Genomic DNA, 5,763 nt, shown 5'->3' with positions numbered 1-5,763 from the left:
TTAAGATTACAAACGCACATACTTTGGAGTTGAAAAGAGCCGGGTTGTCTTATCGTCCATGAGACTGTAAGTTAATTAAAATCTCTGTGACTCAGTTTGCTGATGTGTAGATCACGGACAATAATACCCGGCTCATAGGTTTGTCATGAGGTGTTGGCAAGGTGTGCAAGGTGTGGGCGCATGGCAGGAGCCACCGCTAGTGGTAGAGATGGTATTCTAGTACCACACATTTTGGCACCTCATGATAACACTGACGACACTACTGTGCTTTGCTGTTTTCACATTGTGTCCCATGTGTCTGTTTCATTTCACCCACAACATCATAAGCCCCTTGAGGACATAACAACAACCGAGCAGATCATAAGTGCTCAACAAATAGCCATTGAGTTCGGATTGCGGGAGAATGTGGAATTTTTCTGCAAAGGCACGGAGGTTTCCATTTGAGGCAAGAGCGAAGGGGGCCGGAGAATTTCCATGGCCGAAATGCCAAATGCACTTGCTCGGCGAATAGGGCAGAGGGAAAGGCAAAGTGAATTTCGACGGTGCTGTGACAGCGTCCTGTGACAGAGAGCCTGCAGAGCAGAGGAGAACACAGCTGAATAAGCCCGGGGCATAGAGGTGAATGCAGCTCCACAGGATGAAAGATAGCAGGAGGTCCGTATGAGACCGAGAAGGAAACTGTATTACTGCCCAGAGAGAGGCCAGGGCCCCTCTCTAGGTGGGTGGTGCTCGGGGAATCCCACGATGTGGGATCAAATGGAACAGCCATTGGGGACAACCACCAACTTGGAAGGCAGGAAAGGTAGGTGATCAGTAAACGAGTAATTGAGTCAAAAGATGCTTCTCTCCCCCCCACTCCCCTACCACCTCCACCCACTGGCCCTGGAGAGGTGGCTGGGCTGCAGCCACCAAAGAATAACCTGTGGGACACTGAGAAATTGGAAAATGTTTCTTGTCCTGAGAGATCCCTACAGGTTAGCTGGCAGAGAGAAAGTGGTCAATAAATTTTTGCCAATGATTATTTGAGTTCTGAGCATCAGAAGCCTATAATGTAGCATTTAAAGGGGATTATTTAGGCCCATCTCTTTGCTTACATGTCTGGAAACCAGTCCAGAGAAGTGAAGTGGCTTGCCCAAGGCCATACCGGTAGTAAAGTTGGGAATCCTTGTTCGGATCCCCCAGGTCTGGGCTCATTGTTCATTTTTTTTTTTTTTTTTTTTTTTTTTTTTCATTGCTCATTCTTTAGGCAAACCAGTCTACAATGAGCAGCAGTTCTGTTTCTTGTGGTCAGGGCCCCAGCCACACCTTGACTTCCATTCAAGCTCAGATGACTTCAATGTGGAATTTTCTTTTTCCCAAGTTCTCTTCCAACTGAGTAATGTGGTTGCGTCAGCCTTGTTTTTTCTCCTGTAGTTCTCAGCCTTGTTCTCTCTCCTGTAGCTCTTTAAAAAAAACAAAAAAACAAAAAAAAACTTTTTTTAATGTTTATTTATGTTTATGAGAGAGACTGAGACAGAGTGTGAGTGGGGGAGGGACAGAGAGGGAGACACAGAATCTGAAGCAGGCTCCAGGCTCCGAGCTGTCGGCACAGAGCCAGACGTGGGGCTCGAACCCACGAACAGCAAGATCATGACCTGAGCGAAGTTGGCCGCTTAACCCACCAGCCACCCGGGCTCCCCTCCTCCCCCGTAGTTCTAAATATGTCTTTCAAAGCTGGAGAAACCTCAGCGAGGAAACCAACGTGACTCTCTTCAGACAACAGAAGCCTTAGTCAAGCTCAGCTATTATCAGTTATTAATATTGTCATTAACATTATTTGGTCGCCACCTGTTGGTTAGGCCCAGGCGGTGACAAACCAACAGCTAAGGTGGCCCCCATGGCGCGCACGGAGAGCAGGCCTGCCGCTCTGTCCCTTGTCAGACACCACAGGTCTCTGGCAAGCCCCCACAGCAGGCACAGGAAGAAAATAAGCAAGTTGATGCCGGCCTGAGCTGAGTCATCAAGGCTCAGATGGGAGAGTCTGAGGGAAGGTGGCTGGAGCGTCCTGGCTCTGTGAGTAAACAGCTCAGATGGAGGTTGTAAAGAAATCACTCCCTACCCCTACCATGGCCGGAGCACCCCCCCCCCACCCCCGCAAGTGATCCGCAGAGCCCGGGGTGAGCCAGGACCCCTCAAATTGGCATTTTATTGCTGAATTTTAAAAGGTATCGGTCATTGCCAATCTTCTGTTTTGTATCTTTTAATCGTTTTAAAATTGCGCGTTCTGTGCCCTGAGGTGATTTGAACACCAAGGGCAGCACTTTATAAAACAAATAGATAATGAGCTGTATCCCCTTCCCGGCAGGATGGAGACATAGGCAGCAGGGGTGGGGTAGGAGGGGACACCGAGAGAAGCCTTCTGAGGGTTTTCGGCCTGCAGGGCCTCACTCCTGCTGGTCGATCCTTCCCTTATTCCTCCTATGGTTTCACGCTGGGCTTCTGAGCACCAGCAGGAGCCCGAAAATTGGAAGCTAGGAAGTTCGGTGCTGCCCAGGCCAGCCCGGCAGAGCCAGCTTGAGAAGGCGGGATTCCTGCAGGGACTGTGTCTTTGCAGAGTTGTAGAGAACACAGCCCCACAGTCACGGGGGGAGAAATATGACTGAAAGGAAAAATCGAGATCTGGGGGCTCCTGGGTGGCTCAGTCAGTTAAGCATCTGACCCCCCCTTTTTTTTTTTTGATGCTTTTATTTATATTTTGAGAGACTGTGAGAGAGTGTGAGTAGGGGAGGGGCAGAGAGAGAAGGGACAGAAGATCCAAAGTGGCCTTTGCACTGACAGGCCGACAGCAGCGAGTCCCATGTGGAACTCAAACCCACGAACCATAAGGTCATAACCTGAGCCAAAGTCAGACACTCAACTGAGCCACGCAGGCGCCCTATAAACATCCGACTCTTGATGTCAGCTCAGGTCATGACCTCACAGTTGGGAGATCGAGCCCAGAGTCGAGCTCTGCGCTGAGCATGGAACCTGCTTGGGATTCTCTCTCTCTCCTTCTCTCAAAAAAAAAAAAAAAAAAAGAAAGAAAGAAAAAGGAAGAAAGAAGGAGATATCGGACAACAGATGTCCATAGCACACAGGCACACAGATTTGGCTACTGTGTGTTCTGGCAGGATGTAGGAAAGAGAAGTGAGAGCCAGACAAAAAGTCCCAGAGAACAACCACACATTTCACATTTGCTTGGTGCTCTGTGGTTGAATCAACACTTCCCTTCCCTGGAAAATTCTGCCTAAGTAATATGGCTTCAGGGAAATGAAGTCCTGGGCCATTTTAGGAAGGGAGACCTACTCTTGCTGAGAAACACAACTGTGAGTGATAAAGGGAAAGAGAGCCCTATTTCCTGACTCATGAAGGCAATACAGTATTTAACAAATACCATTTGCTGATGAAGTTCTGACAAGGCCACTCAATAACCCATGATTCTGACGACTCCACTTAAGAATCTGCTTGAGCCCAGACTTCAGCTGCTATTAATAGAGGTCATGTTGTTGGCAGGCTGAAGCAGGTTCTGTGCACAGGAGAGCAAATACCAAGTGGGGGACCCAAGACACCACAGGTATTTCAATCTAAGTCACAACATCATTTCAGCCCAATTCCACTGCCCTCGGGGGCCTGGCCGACTTCCTGCCATCCCATCTTCATTTCTACCTCCTAAATAATACTTCTTGTGCTGTTTCATTAGATTATGAAAGGTATATACATAGTTATTTCAGGAAACTCAAAAGGACAGAGTCCCCATATCCTGTTCAACCTTGCTACAAACCCGCATGTCCTTTTCTAGGCGTATATGAATGAATATTATATATGATTTTTAAGTGGAATTATACTGTTTTATAACATACATTGAAAATACCTCTCTATGCCTATGATACACTTCTATAGCATCAGTTTTATTAAAATCAAGGGTTTTTAAAAATTATATGGATGTACCATAAAGTATATTTACCCAATCCCTTATTGTTGGACAGCTAGATTGTTTACAAATGTTATTATGGGGTTCTCTGGAGTCATGTCAAGGTAAAACAAACACACCCCTGGATAATGGGGTTACTGTAGGGTAGTGTAATGGCCAGAATGTTAGGGTAAGACACAGGGGCACAGTACAGAAAAGGGGCTATGAGAGAGAAGAACTGCCCTCAGAAAAATATTATTTCTGTCTGACATCATGCAGACCACAGCTGGAACCCTGGAGTTTTTCTGGGCTCTTCTCCCAGTTCAGTGGAGAGTTTGCCATTTGAATGACATAAAGAAGCCTTATCCATATGGGTCCTGTTGTTGCCATGTGGTGGTGGTAGATGGGTCACTAATTCCATTAGCTTTGATTATGTATGTTTCAGTAAATAACTAGATAATAAATCACCCCACAACTTACTGGCTTAAACCAATCATCATATTTGCCTGTGATTCTGTGGCTCAGCAAACAGGGCTGTATCGGGTAGTTATTCTGTTCTACAAGCCATTTTCTGAGGGCAAGCACTTGGCTTCCTTTTACACGGTGGCTGGGCAGTAGGTCTAAGCAGAACATTCATATGTCTGGCACCTCAGCACTTCTCTACATTACCCCTCTCTCTCTCCATATGGTTAGCTTGGGCTTCCTCACCACATGGAAGTCTCAGGGTAGCCAGACTTCTTACATGGCAACTGTCTCCAAATAGGACAAAATTGGAAGCTACTGATGTCTTTAAGGCCCAGCCTTAGAAGATACACAATGTTACTTCCAGTGCATTCTATATGTCAAAGCCAGTCTCAGGGTCAGTCTTTTCCAAAGAAAAAGGAAATAGGCTCTGCCCCTGGATGGGAGGTGAGGCAAAGAATGTGCATCCATCTTAACCTACTACAGTAACTCTGCTGAAGACAAAAGGGTTACGAGGTTCTTGCATAATTAAGAAACAGAACACTATGGCGTTGCAAATCACTAAGACCCAAGTGTGGACTCATCCAGCGGGAAGAGATTCCCCCAGTTCTGAGCAATAAACCAAAAGAGACCATTACCAGATGGCATGTGGGAAATGGAATCTTTGGCAGAACTCACACCCAGGAGACGGTAGTGACGCTGATCCTGCCCCACGGCCCCCACCCACAGTGCTGGAGGAGGGCTCTTCAGCCCAGCTCCTTCCTCTGCTATGGAGCTTACTTACCCCTGGGTTCCAGCAAGGCACCTGCTTCTCCTTTTGCAGATTCCTCACTCCTTAAGTATAGTAATTCTTTCCCAAGCCTGCATTATATGGGTTTTGAGATCTTTGTGAGATCCTTTGCACTGAAATTACAAATACTGGTTCTGCAAATGTTGATATGCTTCCTCAGACTGGCAAAAGAAAAGAAGACATAAGTTGCCTCATGAAAATAATGAATTTACCATGTAAGAGTTGATCATTTCTTTTCATATGGGGGCCTTGAAAAAGCTAAAATCCCTCGCCCATCTTGGGCTCTAGAGGTCTGTGTAAATCAGCCACTCGCTCAGGGAAAGACCCTGACTGCCCCCCTCACAATTACTGTGATGCCACAGGGAGTTTCTTGGTCACACCTACTCCCATCTGATTGTTGGTTCTATAGCTTCTTATAGGCTTGTCCAAGTGCTGGGCTGGCCCACACTTAATATCAAGTCATTCATTGCATGATTCCCACTGGACTGATAAAAAAGATGCTGCCACTTGGACAGTTCCTTGCCACTTTATCTGAAATGAAGCCATCTGTGGGATACTATGCAGGCAAATGGGCCACATCATG

The 5,763-nt window shown here is 46.7% G+C and overlaps 1 long non-coding RNA gene across 1 annotated transcript; it reads right to left on the bottom strand.

The window, feature by feature from the left end:
• Positions 1 to 1,405: 1,405 nt before the first annotated feature.
• Positions 1,406 to 5,337, bottom strand: LOC123582306. Its single transcript, XR_006704305.1, has 2 exons — positions 5,175 to 5,337; positions 1,406 to 1,442 (listed from the first exon to the last, which is right to left on the bottom strand). It is a non-coding gene; the product is annotated as an uncharacterized LOC123582306 (long non-coding RNA).
• Between the last annotated feature and the right edge of the window lie 426 nt (positions 5,338 to 5,763).

The sequence above is a fragment of the Leopardus geoffroyi genome, chromosome B3 (assembly GCF_018350155.1).
Source record: "Leopardus geoffroyi isolate Oge1 chromosome B3, O.geoffroyi_Oge1_pat1.0, whole genome shotgun sequence".
NCBI lineage: Eukaryota > Metazoa > Chordata > Mammalia > Carnivora > Felidae > Leopardus > Leopardus geoffroyi.
Note: the sequence above shows the minus strand (reverse complement) of the source record. Positions and strands in the feature narration are given on the sequence as shown.